Below are 17,406 nucleotides of genomic sequence, written 5' to 3'. Positions count from 1 at the left end.
CTATGGATATCTGGGCTGGTTGATCTTTACTTGGGGCAACTGACTTTGAACTCTTGCTTCTCCTAGGGTCCCTCCAATGCTTAACAGTGAAAATTCCCAAAGGCTGAGTCCTCAACCCTCAACGCCTTCTCCTGATGTTCTACTCTCAGAATTCAACTATTACCTTTATGCTATTGTGGGTTCAGACCACAAGGCAAGTTATAATTCATAGGAACAGTATTTGATTAGGAGTGCAGAATTTAAAATGAAGACTCCCTTTTGCTATGAAAAGGTGTAGAATTAAAAATTAAATAGACCTGGGCTTCCATGGTGGCTCACTGATAAAGAATCTGCCTGCCAATGGAGGGGACACAGATTCAATCTCTGATCTGGGAAGATCGCATATGCTGCGGAGCAGCTAAGCCCATGTGCCACAACCACTGAGCCTGTGGTCTAGAGCCCAGGAGCTGCAATTACTGAAGCCTGTGTGAGCTGTGTAACAGGAGAAGCCACCTCAATGAGTTGCCCATGCAACACAACTATAGAGTCTTCCCCACTTATGGAAGTAGAGAAAAAGCTGTGTAGCAGTGAAGATCCAGTGCAGCCTAAAATAATAAATAAAAATTAAAAAAAAAAAAAACAGTAGAGGATGAGATGGTTGGATGGCATCACTGACTCAATGGACACGAGTTTGGGTAGACTCCAGGGGTTGGTAATGGACAGGGAGGCACAAAGAGTTGGACATGACTGAGTGACTAAAATGAACTGAACTGAGAGTGAGCAAAGATATTAAAATAATTAATAAAAAATTAAATAGACTCACTTTTGCCCTTTCTTGATTGAAAATGAAGCAATCCAAACAAAATGAACACAAAAAAATAAAGGGAGCAGGTGGTCCATCAAGCTAGCAGCGAACGTCTAAATTACACGATTAACATTAGCTTTGGTTTGCTTTGTAATCATGAATTAGTCTTGACCAAATGTGGTTTAAGTCATATGTAACTCAAATGTTCCCAGGTCTGTCCAGCTTACAACAAAGTCACCAAAAGAGTCTTTTCTCAAGTCTGTGAGGGCGGATGTTTGGCATGCATGACTAATACTACCTCCATCCTGTTTGAAGATCAGTGCCTTTGAGACAGAGGATCATCTCCAGAGGTGCCAGGGCTGCACGTGGAGGTTTGGTGTTAATTGCCTTGGACTCTTTGGTTCTATTCTTTAAGATAGTAGGCAAACACCTTTCTTTTCTCACCCCGGTGCTCATAGGGGACATGCATGGTAGAGTGGCCTGGTTCCCTGGTTATAGTTGGTTGTAACTCTCACCCAAAGCATACAGGTGACCAGGTGACTCAGCGCTGGAGGAGTTACAGAGCAGCCTCACTCAGCACACAGGACCTTTCCTTCCTCCCCTATTGGGTTTCTCACCTCAGACTGACTCACAAAGCCAGAATCCTTCATCCAGCTTGGTAAGTAATTTCTCTCAGGGGCCCTCCTGTACTTTGTCTCCATTTTACATTCACTACCCCTACCCTGCATCAGGCCAGTTCCCTGCTCCAGATGAAATTCAAGTTCTTGGAGACTTATGGGTCCTAGAGACACCTGGAGCATGGCTAGGTCTACAAGTCTGAAATGGTCACAGTTGGGGGTGATGGTAGAAAGGGACAGCTTCTTTCTCTCTCAAGTTCAGTCATTTCAGTCGCTTAGTCGTGTCTGACTCTTTGTGACCCCATGAATTGCAGCATGCCAGGCCTCCCTGTCCATCACCAACTCCCGGAGTGCACTCAAACTCACGTCCATTGAGTCGGTGATGCCATCCAGCCATCTCATCCTCTGTTGTCCCCTTCTCCTCCTGCCCTCAATCCCTCCTAGCGTCAGGGTCTTTTCCAATGAGTCAACTCTTCACATGAGGTGGCCAAAGTACTGGAGTTTCAGCTTCAGCATCATTCCTTCCAAAGAACACCCAGCACTGATCTCCTTTAGAATGGACTGGTTGGATCTCCTTGCAGTCCAAGGGACTCTCAAGAGTCTTCTCCAACACCACAATTCAAAAGCATCAATTCTTTGGTGCTCAGCTTTCTTCACAGTCCAACTCTCACATCCATACATGACTAGTAGAAAAACCATAGCCTTGACTAGATGGACTTTTGTTGGCAAAGTAATGTCTCTGCTCTTGAATACGCTGTCTAGGTTGGTCATAACTTTCCTTCCAAGGAGTAAGCGTCTTTTAATTTCATGGCTGCAATCACCGTCTGCAGTGATTTTTAAGCCCCCCAAAATAAATTCTGACACTGTTTCCACTGTTTCCCCATCTATTTCCCGTGAAGTAATGGGACCAGATGCTATGATCTTCGTTTTCTGAACATTGAGCTTTAAGCCATCTTTTTCACTCTCCTCTTTCACTTGCATCAACAGGCTTTTTAGTTCCTCTTCACTTTCTGCCATAAGGGTGGTGTCATCTGCATATCTGAGGTTATTGATATTTCTCCCGGCAATCATGTTTCCAGCTTGTGCTTCTTCCAGCCCAGCGTTTCTCAAGATGTACTCTGCATAGAAGTTAAATAAACAGGGTGACAATATACAGCCTTGACGTACTCCTTTTCCTCTTTGGAACCAGTCTGTTGTTCCATGTCCAGTTCTAACTGTTGCTTCCTAACCTGCATACAGGTTTCTCAAGAGGCAGGTCAGGTGGTCTGGTATTCCCATCTCTTGAAGAATTTTCCACAGTTTACTGTGATCCACACAATCAAAGACTTTGGTATAGTCAATAAAGCAGAAACAGATGTTTTTCTGAAACTCTCTTGCTTTTTCGATGATTTAGCAGATGTTAGCAATTTGATCTCTGGTTCCTCTGCCTTTTGTAAAACCAGCTTGAACATCTGGAAGTTCACGGTTCACGTATTGCTGAAGCCTGGCTTGGAGAATTTTGAGCATTACTTTACTAGCGTGTGAGATGAGTGCAATTGTGCAGTAGTTTGAGCATTCTTTGGCATTGCCTTTCTTTGGGATTGGAATGAAAACTGACCTTTTACAGTCCTGAGGCCACTGCTGAGTTTTCCAAGTTTGCTGGCATATTGAGTGCAGCACTTTCACAGCATCATCTTTCAGGATTTGAAATAGCTCAACTGGAATTCCATCACCTCCACTAGCTTTGTTCGTAGTGATGCTTTCTAAGGCCCACTTGACTTCACATTCCAGGATGTCTGGCTGTAGGTCAGTGATCACACCATCGTGATTATCTGGGTCATGAAGATCTTTTTTGTACAGTTCTTTTGTGTATTCTTGCCACCTCTTCTTAATATCTTCTGCTTCTGTTAGGTCCATACCATTTGTGTCCTTTATCGAGCCCATCTTTGCATGAAATGTTCCCTTGGTATCTCTGATTTTTGTGAAGAGATCCCTAGTCTTTCCCATTCTGTTGTTTTCCTCTATTTTTTGCATTGATCGCTGAGGAAGGCGATCTCAAGTTAGGAGAGCAAATTTCAATAGTTGCATGCGAGTGGGGCTGGGGTGTGAGGAGGAGAGGCAGTGGGGTGACAAGGCAGTTTGAGGTCATCTCTCTTCCATGCTAGCAAGTCTAAGGCTCAATATTCCTCTGCCCTCAATATTCCTTGATAGGTTTCTATGGTCAGCCACACCAGGGTTTCATTCCTTGTAATCAATTGTTAGCTTATTTGATTAAGAATATTTTCATCTGTGACTAAATTTTCAGCTCTTAATAGTTTCAGAAAATGGTAAAAATTGTCTTGAATGCCCTTGACTCAAAATTGAATTGGACTGATTCATAAAGAGGCTATTTTTGAAGTTTCTTGAGTTTTGTAAGAAGTGCCACTGTCTATTAACCTACCCCCTACTGTTTCCTTTCATTATTCATCATGCAGCATACCATCACATCTTGGGGAATTTGTTGTTGTTGTTAGAAGCATACATTTGATAGAGGTTAGTGACTTAGCAGAAGCTGTGCTGAGAAGTGATTTTTCTTAAGGTTCTATGGGAAACAAAGAAAACATTGGTATAATCTTTGAATCATGGGCTTGTTAAAAAATTCTATTTTTTTTTATTACATCAATGTGAATGTACTTAGTGCCACTGACCTGTTCAGTTAAATATGGTTAAAATAGTATGTTTTATATTATGGGACTTTAACCACAATAAAAAAAATTAAAAATTTCATTTTTTTCCTACATTGGGGACTTAAAAAAAATACAACAGTAAGAACTACAGTCAATTTCATGCTCAAAACAAAACCTTATGAACCAAAAAGCTCTGGAGGCTTCAAAAAAATGTACATATGGCCCATTTTAAAGGCATAAAGCTTACCTATTCCATTAGGTAATTTGGAGAGTCCACATAGCTTCAGCCATTGCCATGAAGTCTTTAAAACTTTCCGAAGACAGTTACTTTTCAAACCACAACTGCTGTCCAATAAAAAGAAAAGATGCTGTAGTCATGGTATTTGTGTAATATTTCTGCATTATCAACTTTTGACTCAGAGAGGTAAAAATAAATAAATAAAACCCTTTAGTTTCCCCTAAGGAAAGTCTGTACCAATCTATTAAGTGAACCTATCATTGTGCTATCGGAGAATTTAGAAATAGTTTGAGAGAAAAATTGTACTGCTTTTATTTACAGCTTCGTAGGTCATCTCCAAAATCTGTGAATGCAGTACAGTGAGAGACTGAAACAGTGTGTGCTGCTGGGGACCATGCTCTGCTTGGCTTTTCTTTAGAACTTACAGCATAAACGTGTTATATCAACACTGAAATTGTCTTTTCAAGAGCTCTCTTCAACTTCGTCAAAAAATGGTTTTGCACAAAGAATGAAAACCAACTCCTTACACACATAGGGATCTTCATAAAAAGGAATGCATTTGAGTCAGTTCTAATGAGGTGGATGAACCTAGAGCCCATTAGACAGAGTGAAGTAAGTCAGAAAGAGAAAAACAAATATTGGACACTAACAATGTATATGGAATCTAGAAAGATGGTACAGATGGAGTCATTTGCAGAGCAGCAATGGGGACAGACATAGAGGACAAACCTAGGGACTCGGGGCAGGGGAGGAGGGAGAGGGTGGGATGTATGGAGAGAGCAACATGGAAACGTACATCACCATATGTAAAATAGCCGGTGGAAATTTGCTGTGTGACTCAGGAAACCCAAACCAGGGCTCTGTAACCATCTAGACAGGTGGGATGGGAGACAGGTGGGAGGAAGTTTTAAGAGGGAGGGGACCTAGGTATAGCTATGGCTGCTTCATGTTGATGTTTGGCAGACACCAACAGACTACTAAAAAGCAATTATCCTTTAATTAAAAATAAATAAACTTAATTTAAAAAATAGGGGCCTTGCAACAAATTAGGACCCTAAAAGTTATGTGATTAAACACACACACAACGCACACTATGATTAAGTTTAGTTTTTCATCTTGGCATGTGCTGATTGCAAACTCCTTAGACATAAATCAAGTCTTCTATAATCCAGAGGCAGCACAATGTTAAGACATCAGTATAACCAGGTCACAGCATCAGCAGCCTAGCCAACAGCCAAAGACGATAAGAGAAAAAGTGTACACTCTCCCCAGTCATGGAAGAGTAACTTTCAGGTAAGCCTATATGAATAGTCGGGTTTCTGCTACAACCTCCAAATAAACTTTATAGAATCAATTTTTGGGGTCATTTTTTGGTCAAGTTTTTTACAACCCTAAATATTCAGAGGGAAAAATACTCTGCCCCCACCCTAGAACCCAGGTCACTCTCCAGAATACTGCCTGCATCTTTTCCCCACTGTGTCACAAAGTCTCAGCATATGGTAAGCTTTCCATGAAACTGATTGACGACTTTTCTCTTCCCAGTCATCTTCCTACTCTTAGCAATTTTGCCATGCTGCCTTTGAAACAGCATGGGAAGATTCAGCAGTTTATAATTTATAATCCAGCCCTTGAAATACCAGGAAGGGTATTTTGGGTCTATGCCCAGCCTGGTACTTTAACAGAATGAATTAGCACATGCAGACAATTCCTGGAGTTATATACTGTATTTTTTCTTAAACTTTTTATTTTACATTCGAGTATAGCGGAGAAGGAAATGACAACCCACTCCAGTGTTCTTGCCTTGAAAATCCCAGGGACAGGGGAACCTGGTGGGCTGCCGTCTACGGGGTTGCACAGAGTCGGACATGACTGAAGCGACTTAGCAGCAGCAGCAGCATAGCCAATTAACAATGCTGTGATAGTTTCAAGTGGACAGCAGAAGCTCAACCGTACACATACCTGTATCCATTCTCCCCCAAACTCCCCTCCCATCCAAGCTGCCAAATAACAGTAGAGTTCCATGTGCTATACAGCAGTTCCTTGTAGGTTATACATTTTAAATATACAAGTGTGTACATGTCAATCCCAAACTCCCTAACTATCCCTCCATCTCACCCTTCCCCCTTGGTAACCATAAATTTGTTCTCTCAAGTCTGTGGTTCTGTTTCTGTTTTGTTAACAAGTTCATTTGTATCATTTGGGCTGATGCACTTTAAAGTCCCTCTTCTGTGATAGCAATAAATGTTCTCAGGTAAGGCTGTGGTCATTAGTCAGCTCAGGACAAGACATCACATACTGGTGGCTTAAACAACAGCCACTGATTTCCCCATAGTTTTAAAGGCTGAAAGTCTAAGATCCAGGTGTCTGCAGGATTGGTTTCTAGTGACACCTCTCTTTCTGGTTTGTGGATGCACACCCTCTATGTCCTTACACGGGCTTTCCTCTGTGTGTGCACAGAGTGAGAGAGAGAGAGAGACCTCTGGTGTCTCTTCCTCTTCTTGTAAGGACACCTGTTCTATACAGTTAGGGCCCTACCCTTATGACCTTGTTTCACCCTAATTACCTCCTTAAAACCCTTATTTGCAAACATGGTTACATCTGACTTTAGGGCTTCAATATATGAATTTTGAGGCAACACAGTTCAGTCTATAACATTCTACCCGCATAGTACTTAAGCTATGACATATAAACAAGAAGAGTAAATATTGCTCAAGGGTTTTTCATCCTCTTCTGGAAGAAAGCTTAGCGTATTTTGGTTTTACACAGGATGGTTGTATCATGTTAGGTATAAGGATAACCTGTCATTTTCTTTATCTGGAGACTAAATATGGCTTAAGAAGAAGTATATGGATGACAAGTTGACAAGGAGTGAACTTGAGATGATTCATTTTATGTGTCAACTTGACTGGGCCATGATATTCAGATATTTGGTCAAACATTATTCTGGATTTTTCTGTGAGGGTGTTTGGGGATTGGGTTAACATTTAAATTGGCAGACTGAGTAGAGCAGATTGCCCTCCATAATGTGGATGAACCTCAAGTAATCAGTTGAAGACCTGCATAGAACAAAACTCTGAGATTTCTACAAACAAGTGAGAATTCTCTCTCCTGCCTTCAAAAGGGGACATCTGTTCTTTCTGGTTCTATGAGAAGCTGCCAGTCTTCAGACTCCAACTGGGACACGGGCTCTGTAGATTTTGGACTTGCCAACCTCCAAAAGCACATGACTCAGCCTTTATAATAAACAATCACATACATAAATACATTCTCTTTTCCTGGACAACTCAGACTAATAGTCATGCATTTCAAAGGCCAGCTGTCTCCCACTAGTTGTCACTTAATCATGTGTATACACATTTATTGTAAACATTTCATGTTTAGTTCTTGTTGCTGCAAAATTTAGGAAACAGAAAATCACAGTCAGAATTCTCAGTTCTATGACTCCTAATTTGAGTCAGAAATTTGAGTGATTACAAAATATTCAAAAGACTACAAAGTATTTCCTAAATTCTCTACTTACTGGTAGCATGACCTCGGATGAGTTATCTGCTGTGAAATCTAGTTCCTCATTCAGAAAGGGGGATAGAAACACATCTGCATTCTGTATTATAAGATCACTTTAGAATCTCATGAGATGACTTAAAAAAGCTCTTCTACAGATATAGAGTGTCATCAAATGATCTAATGTATTACTATTACTGCATGACATGCATGTGCATTTGTGACTGTGGGTTTAATTTGAATTAAAAATGCCCAAACCTTATGAAACAGATCTTATCATGACAAACACCATAGGTTAGAGCAAGGATGGTTACTAAGTGGCTCATGGGCTGCTACCCTTCCTGCCCACTGCCCTGGCCAACATCCAAAGTCTACCAGGAATGCACTTTCCCACTGAGCTTGGGAAGAGCCTGGAAAATCCCATGGACGGAGGAGCCTGGAAGGCTGCAGTCCATGGGGTCGCTGAGGGTCAGACACGACTGAGCGACTTCACTTTCACTTTTCACTTTCATGCATTGGAGAAGGAAATGGCAACCCACTCCAGTGTTCTTGCCTGGAGAATCCCAGGGACGGGGCAGCCTGGTGGGCTGCCGTCTATTGGTCGCACAGAGTCGGACACGACTGCAGCGACTTAGCAGCAGCAGCATTCTTCTAATGCTTTGTATTCCTGGCAGCTACTATCACAGGACCTGAGTAGGCATACAAGTTGATACCTTGTTGTTTTCTCTGAATCAGTTATTAATTAATCAATTTTGTGGGCTTGACTCATCTGCCAAAGGAATGTCTAGACTTCTAATTTATATAATACAAGGTAGATCTATGGACGAGTGAGGAACATACGTCCAACCTTCCTTGCTGCATTTAGCAGCCACCAACTTTGCAGTTGCATCCCTCAGCCTCTGTAACCTTTGCGGCTGGAAATACAGACATGTCTGCCCTCCTCTGTAAATTACTTGACAAATTCTGCAGTTTGTGGGAGCAGTGGGAGTTGTGTGAAAGGGAACAAGAAATCAGAGAGACTGTGCCAAGAAAACAAGATGGGTTAATTTATCCACCTTCCTCAACAATCCTTTCTTGCCTTCCTCCCTTGCTATAGGCACAGCTTGTCCTTCAGGGACTATTTTCTCATTTTTTCTTCAGGTTACACAGAAAAAAAAAAAAAATCCAGAGTTCTTTGATTAAAGTCAGCATAAGGTTTTATGTTTCTTTTTTCACTGAGTCATACAAAAGAAACAAGACAACACACATTCAGCCCCATCGAAATCTAACCAATCATATAGCGTTATTAAACAGCATCGACAGAAAGAAAATACGAAGTGCTTGCCCAGGAAGGATGAATGCCAAGAACAGGGTAATTTTCTGGCTTTGTCTTTCGTATCTATAAATTTTATTTAATTTTTTGTGCAAGTCACTACGTTCCTGAATAGCTGTTGATATTAAACATTGGGGGAAACTTACAAATGGACAGTGAAAGGCATTAGGGATTACCAGATGTTAGCGAGCCATTCTCCGTGAGAACCTTATTCACATCTGTTTTTGACCTCCCGAGTACATAAAACACTTTCTTTTCTCTTCTATTATTCAATCTCCTCATTTTTGTGGCCAAGTCTATATTGGATGCAAAACTTTTTCAGACTAAAACTTGGCATGTGAACTCTTGATTTGGCTGCAGTTGGGTTACCACCAATTTGCAAAATAAAGTATGAATAATAATCCAAGCTGTGAGAGTGCAAAGTAAAATAAATCTTTACTTTACCATCTTATCAGGGAATATAAATCATTCTGGCATATACGTCAACCTTAATTTCTATGTAAAAGTTCCAGATGTAGTTATGATTCTATTTTATAAACATAACCAACTTGTTAGAAATAATGAGTGCAAAAGACCCTCTGGATCTCATGAATGGCTCTTCCTCATGAACACACAGAACCTGAGCCCAGAGCTATGGAATTCAGAATTTGGTTGAGTTCACTCGACAGTGTTGCCTCCATAAAGATTTTCCTTTGTCTCTGTGTTTGTGTTCCTTATTCAATTCAACACGCTTTCCCCCTACTTTCTGCCATGGGTATGCCTCCTCTTCATCTACAAGCAAATAAGCCTTCTGGGGTGCTGTCAGATCCAAAAAGAGAACTGATTTTAAAACACATAAAGGCAGTAATGATTTAGGATATCAATCTCCACCATTTTTTTCTTTTTAATTTCAAAGTAGGCTTCAATATTAAACTCTTGCTACGGGTTTTCAACCTGGAGGAGGGCAAGGCAACCCATTCTGGTGTTCTTGCCTGGAGAACCCCATGGACAGAGGAGCCTGGTGGGCTATAGTCCATAGGGTCACAAAGAGTCAGACATGACTGAGCAACTTAGCATGCATGCATGCATAAGTTTTCAAATCTAAACTCTTGGTCATATTAGACCCCCAACTGCTGCTCTACCTGCCTGGTGCCTAGGCATCACCACCTCTCTGTATGCAGGTCTTACATAGACTAGCCAGACCACCCAGGATTCTCAGCCATAGCGCCAAAGTTGGCTCTTCTTTAGTAGGTACCACTTACTATGGTCCAAGTGCATTATTCTCTTCAGTGCCACAATAGCCTGTTAGAGCAGAACTCGTACAATGAGGGAAGAGCAGCTTAGATGAATGCACTTGCCTGTCATTACATAGTTATGGTCGCTTGGTACCGAAGCCCTTCACCATGAGCTGTTTCTTTCCCAGTTATATTAGGATCATCTATTCTGATCATTCTTCCCATTTTCTCTAACCCTTGGTCCACTCCATCTTCTAGCACTCCATCTCCTTTCTTTGCTGTGTTTTTATCCCTTGTGTGTTCTAAGTCACTTTAGTCGTGTCTGACTCTGTGTGACCCCATGGACTGTGGCCCACTAGGCTCCTCTGTCCATGGGATCTCCAGGCAAGAATGCTGGAACGGGTTGCCACACCCTCCTCCAGGGGATCTTCCAGACCCAGGGATCAAACCCACATCTCTTTCTTTTCCTGGCATTGACACGTGGGTTCTTCACTGCTAATGGCACCTTACTGTTCTTCAATTCTGTACCCCCAACAATCCCAACACCCCAGATGCATTCTCCTGACACCCCACAAAGCTTCACCCTCCTTATTGAAGGCAATGGCACCTGGGTTTAACATCTTCTGCTTCTCTTAAACCCCCATACCCTTCTTTTTATTTACTCAGAAGCTAGACACATGGATTAGCTTTCTTTTCTAACATATTTAGTTTTAAGAGACATGGATGGACTTAGATGGTGTCAAACAGAGTGAAATAAGTCTAAAAGAGAAAAACAAATATGGTATATTAATGCATACATGTGAAATCTAGAAAAGTGGTTAAGGTGATCTTATTTGCAAACAGAAATAGAGACAGATGTAGAGAATAAATATATGGATACCAAGCAGGGAAGGGGTGGGATGAATTGGGAGACTGCGATGAACATATATACACTATTGATACTACATTACAAAATGGGTAACTAACGAGAATCTACTCTATAGCACGGGCTTCCCTTATAGCTCAATTGGTAAAGATCCGCCTGCAGTGCAAGACTCTACCTGCAATGCAGGAGACCTGGGTTCGATTCTTGGGTTGGGAAGATCCCCTGGAGAAGGAAATGGCAACCCACTCCAGTATTCTTGCCTGGGAAATCCCATGGACAGAGGAGCTTGGCAGGCTACAGTCCATGGGGTCACAAGAGTCAGACTCGACTTAGCGACTAAACCACCACCACCATTATATAGCACACGGAACTCTACTCTATACTCTTTGGTGACCTAAATAAGAAGGAAATCCAAAAAAGAAGGGATATATATATATATATATATATATATATAGATATATAGATATATAGATATATATACACACAGACACACATACATACATACATACCAGGGAGCTGGCTTCCCTGGTGTCTCAGACAGTAAACAATCTGCCTGCAATGCAGTGTGCATGTATCAGTAGCTCAGTCATGTCTGACTCTGCAACTCTATGGACTGTAACCCACCGGGGGGCCTCTGTCCAAGGGATTCTCCAAGCAAGAGTACTGGAATGGGTTGCCATTTCCTTCTCTGGGGGATCTTCCTGACCCAGGAGGTCAAACCCACATTTCCTGCATTGCAGGTGGATTCTTTACCAGCTGAGCCACCAGGGAAGTCCCCTCATTTTTTAGATATTATAAAAAGTCAGTGTTGTTGGGAAGGAAACTGAGGCACATTGACCCCCCACCCCAGGCCTCTATTTGCCAGTCCAAGGTGAAGTGCACACGCCCCTGCTCTCCACCCCCAGCGGAATGAGCTGCACACAGGCAGCCTTTTGCCAGGGGGAGGGTCTCAGGAGCCCATCTGGTGACCTGGTTAGGGGGAGGCTGGCCAGGGTCAAGGGCTGTGGATGAGAAAGCAGGAGGAGGGGTGTGGTTGGAGGATCAGCTCCTGTGTATGTGCGTGGGGGGTGGTCAGCACTGAATAGGGGATCCCAGCTGGGGTTCCATAATGATATCAATGGGGGACAGGCAGAGCCCTCTGCTGTCCAGATGGGGAAACTGAAGCAGAGACTCCTCCAGTCTTTGAGAGCAGAGGGGCCTGCATCAGCTATGGAGGTTCATGCGTCTTCCCCAGGAAGGCACCATGGCCCAGGAGCTGCAGTGCTTTGTCAGCAGTCACTCAATGAGACACGAGGAGGGACAGCAGCTGGGTCGCCTGGCCGAACAGACCCCCTCCGCTCGAGACCAGAGTTTGATCCCTGGGCTGGGAAGATCCTCTGGAGAAGGGAATGGCTACCCCTTCCAGTATTCTTACCTGGACAATTCCACGGTCAGAGCAGCCTGGCAGGCTACATCCATGGAATTGCAAAGAGTCGGACACAGCTGAGCGACTAAGTTTATAGCTAATTCACTTTGCTGTATAGTAGAAATTAACACAACATTGTAAAGCAACTATATGCCGATAAAAATTAATTAAAAAAAAAAAGAGAGAGAGAGACTTTGACTTCCCCTTATCTTTACAGGAACATCAGCTTTCATGCTGCCTTTGTTTTCTTCCGGTCAGTTGACCTCCCCACTTTCCCTTTCTGCCCCGCCATGACATTTACAACTGAGGTCTGAACAGCAAATATTCCCCAACCTCGGTTCTCTTAGGCTCCTACACTCTGTTCACCCTGTCTGGGAAAACTGAGCCCAAGATGAATGCTACATCCCACTTGCTCTATGCTCTCTCTATAGCTGGACTGTTGAAGGCTGCAGAGGAAACTTCATGTTCCTCTACATTGGTGCTAATACTCGCTCAGAATTGTTCATACACCCTTTGCTTGCCTCTGCTTAGTCTACTCTCTTTGCCCTCAGATATGGGCCCAAGGCTTTACCATGTTCATCCAGATCTCCAGCCAGCACCCACCCCCACTGTCAGTGCTTGGGCTCATACCCTACTTCACTGTGAAGGCTGAAGTCCTTGGGCCTGATCTCTGTTGACTTCCTGTCTCCTTTCAGCCTCTGCCTTATCTAAATCCACATGCTTCCTTCCTTCTTTGCAACCTCAGAGGACACGAAGTCCCTTTTCCTGCCTGGAGTCCCTTCCTCCTTCCTCTCCATTTGGCCAACTCTTCACTCCTCTTTTAAAGCATTTCAGGTGGTCATTCATTCTAGGAGGGCTCCATCAGGCTGGGCCCCTCGTTGGGTCAGGTGACTCCGCAGAGCTTTCTTGGCATAGCCATCTAACCCTTTGCTTCCGACAGGCTAGTATCAACTGCTTAGGTGTTTGCTGCCTGGACCAGGCTGGGAGGGCCTCAAGGTCAGACGCCTGATACTGCTCACTTTTAAATCCTCAGTCTAGTGCAGCCCTTTCACATAAGAGTGACACAGTTTCATTTATTGCTTTTTGTTATTAATTTACTTCCTAAACTCAGCTGGATGTGTTTCCTTAAGTCTAGACAAAATAAAACAATAACAAACTCAAAAAAAAAAAAAAAAAGACTCACTATAGAGACCATCCTATGCTTTCACATCTCATTTCTATCAAAAAGAAATATTTTCTAGATAATGCAGTATATGACATACGTGTGCATGTATTTCTTTATATATTTATTCATAATTTTTTGTGCAATAAAAGTATCTTTTGCTTCCCATTATCAATACTATTATAAACTTTAAATAGGTCACCTGCCCATTCTGGGCCTCGTTTGCAAAATGAGGAGACAGGACTTAGTAAACTCAGTGGACTCTTCAGTAATGAGATGATTTTTTTGATGACAATAATAACAAACCAGAGACTCTACCCATGAGTAATAGAGAAAAATAATTAACTGTGTTATCCTAAAAGTATTTTCAAATTATCACATAATAATTCCCTTGCCTGAAATATCTAAAGTGAGTTTTTGAATTTATAAGCTGCTTTCAAATAAAATGAAATAAATAAAATCTTATATTAGTATATCAATTTCCTTTTTTAAAATTACTTTTAAATTTTATAATTATAGCTTTACATAAAGTTTCCAAAAATAGTTCAGAGCATCCAGCTTCCCTTTTGTTAATATCTTACATTACTATGAACCAAACTTTAGCCCTCATTAGGACTTCACTGCTGCTGCTGCTGCTAAGTCGCTTCAGTCGTGTCCGACTCTGTGCAACCCCATAGATGGCAGCCCACCAGGCTCTGCCATCCCTGGGATTCTCCAGGCAAGAACACTGGAGTGGGTTGCCATTGCCTTCTCCATTGTGTGAAAGTGAAAAGTGAAAGTGAAGTTGCTCAGTCACGTCCGACTCATAGCGACCCCATGGACTTCAGTCTTCCAGGCTCCTCCATCCATGGGATTTTCCAGGCAAGAGTACTGGAGTGGCTTGCCATTGCCTTCTCCTTTTTCTGTTCTAGGATCCCGTCCAGGATACCACATTGAGTCACCATGTCTCCTTAATTTCCTCTGGGCTGTGAGAGTTTCTTTGTCTTTGCTTGTTTTTTATGACTATGGTGGTTTTGAGAAGTACTGGGAGGGTATCCTGCAGAATGTCCCTTGATTTAAGTTTGTCTGATATTTTTCTCATGGATAGATGAGGGTTATAGGTTTGGGGGAGGAAAACCACAGAGAAGTGCTATTCTCATCACATCATATCAAGGGAATGTATACCAACTTGGCTGATAACTGTAAAGTTAACCTTGATCTCAGAGTCCTTTAATGGAGCAATTTCATATTCATTATGTCATGTGACTCTTTTAAGGATCACGGTGTATACAAGCCTGGCATTCTCAGCCCCATTTTACAAAGGAAGACCCTGAGGTGGGGGCTAGAACTAAGGCATTGTAACTGCACTCGATCAATCTCTCCCTAACCCTAACCCACTTCTTCTAAATCACACTCAAAAGAAGCATTTATAAGAAGCAATGGTTTAGAATGCTTTCAAGTATATGTTCATTTCAGTGCTCTTGTGGTTAAGAATTCTCATGATTAAATGATACATGTTATCTTCATGGCTACAGCTATAATCGTAGGCTTATCGGAACAAATGCAAAAGGGATCAACAGGTCCAATCAACCAATCAGGTAACCACAAACTACATGGTACTTCCCTGGCGGTCTAGTGGTAAAGAATCTGCCTGCCAGTGTGGGGGACATGGATTTGATCCCCAGTCCAGGAAGAGTCTACCTGCCGCAAGGCGACTAAGCCCACGCGGCACAACTACTGAAGCCCGGGCACTCTAGAGCCCATGCTCCACAAGAGAAGCCACCTCAGTGACAAGTCCGTGCACCACAACTATAGAGAAGCCCCCCACTCGCTGCAACCAGAGAAAGGTCTGTGCGAGGCAACAAGACCCCGTGCAGGCAAAAATAAATACGTTAAAAAAAAAACCTACATGAACCAATCATAATTTAAATTCATATTTGGAGTGAACTTTCCCTTTTCAAACCAATTATTTTGTGTTTGATAGTCATATGTGATTTTGTTAAAGACTCAAGCCTTTTTATTAGACCTCAAAAATCCTTAAAAGGAAGTTGTTTCCTCACCTGTAAAACAGGCTTGTGGTTTACATTTGGATGTGTAACAATGTTGCTCATTTTTCAATCAGATAGGAAGGGGGCCTGATAACGGTCCCTCTGGGGACATTAATAACACCAATAATAATCATCGATATAATGATAGTGATAATAATAATAGCTAATATCCCCTGGTGACTTACAGGGTACAGAATCTGAATGCAATACTGGAGACCTGGGTTTGATCTCTGGGTCAGGAAGATTCCCTGGAGAAGGGATTCCTCACTCCAGTATCCCTTCCTGGAGAATTTCATGGATAGAGGAGGCTGGCGGCTCAACCCATGGCGTTGCAAAGAGACAGACACAACTGAGCGACTAACATTTTATAAGGTAAGGCAGGGTCTCTGCTAAACAATAATCTCACTTTATCCTCAAAATCTGTGGTTTAGGTGCTACTTAATATTCTCATTTTTCAAATGAGAAAACTGAGGCTTAGAGAGATAAAGAAACACCCAAGTTTACCCAGATCATATTCTTGAAGCATTTAGTTTGCTAGGGCTGCCATAATAAAATACATAGAATGAGTGGCTTCAAGAACAGATACTTACTTTCTCACAGTCCCAGTTCACAGAGGGATCAAGATGTTGGCAGGTCTGTTTCTGTCTGAGGTCTCTCTCCTTGGCTTGCAGACGGCCACCTCCTCACTGAATTCTCACACGGTCTTTCCTCTGTGCATACGCGTCCCAGTTGTCTCTGTGCACCTAAATTTCCTCTTTTTATAAGGACACCAGTCAAACTGAATTAGAACCTGTCTGAATGGATATATTTTAATTTAATCATTGCTTTAAAGACCTTGTCTTGAAATCCAGGTACATTTTGAGTTATACTACAAAGGGATTGTATGGATGTGAGAGTTGGAACATAAGGAAGGCTGAGCGCCGAAGAATTGATGCTTTTGAACTGTGGTGTTGGAGAGGACTCTTGAGAGTCCCTTGGACTGCAAAGAGATCTAACCAGTCAATCCTAAAGGAAATCAACCCTGAATATTCATTGGAAGGACGGATGTTGAAGCTAAAACTCCAATACTTTGGCCATCTGATGCAAAGAACTGACTCATTAGAAAAGACCCTGAAGCTGAGAAAGATTGAAGGCAGGAGAAGAAGGGGATGACAGAAAATGAGACGGCTGCATGGCATCACTGACTCAATGGACATGAGTTTGAGCAAACTCCAGGAGATGGTGAAGAACAGAGAAGACTGGCATGCTGTAGCCCATGGGGTTGCAAAGAAACAGACATGGCTGAGTGACTGAACAACAACTAGGGATTGGGACTTTAACATGGATATTGGGAGGACATAATTCAGCCCCTGACAGGAATGGTGACTCAAACCCAAGCTGCATGACTCCCAAGCCAAAATCTTAATTATTTAGCTATCCTAAAGGATGAGTCTCACACTATTCAGGGTAGTAAAACTACCAGCATTTTTAGACTTACTTATCATCAATCATGCCATGTTTCCATGGATCTGATCTCCTTTCATGTGACAGAATGAAGCATTGAGCTCATACCAGTGACACTGACTACTTTGGTGTTTACCCCAGCATTTACAACCAGCTGGCCTTAGGAGATGACTCAGCTATGATACCAGATGGG

This window comes from Bos taurus, chromosome 28 (assembly GCF_002263795.3).
Source record: "Bos taurus isolate L1 Dominette 01449 registration number 42190680 breed Hereford chromosome 28, ARS-UCD2.0, whole genome shotgun sequence".
In the NCBI taxonomy this organism is placed as follows: Eukaryota; Metazoa; Chordata; class Mammalia; order Artiodactyla; family Bovidae; genus Bos; species Bos taurus.
This window is presented reverse-complemented; position numbering follows the sequence as displayed.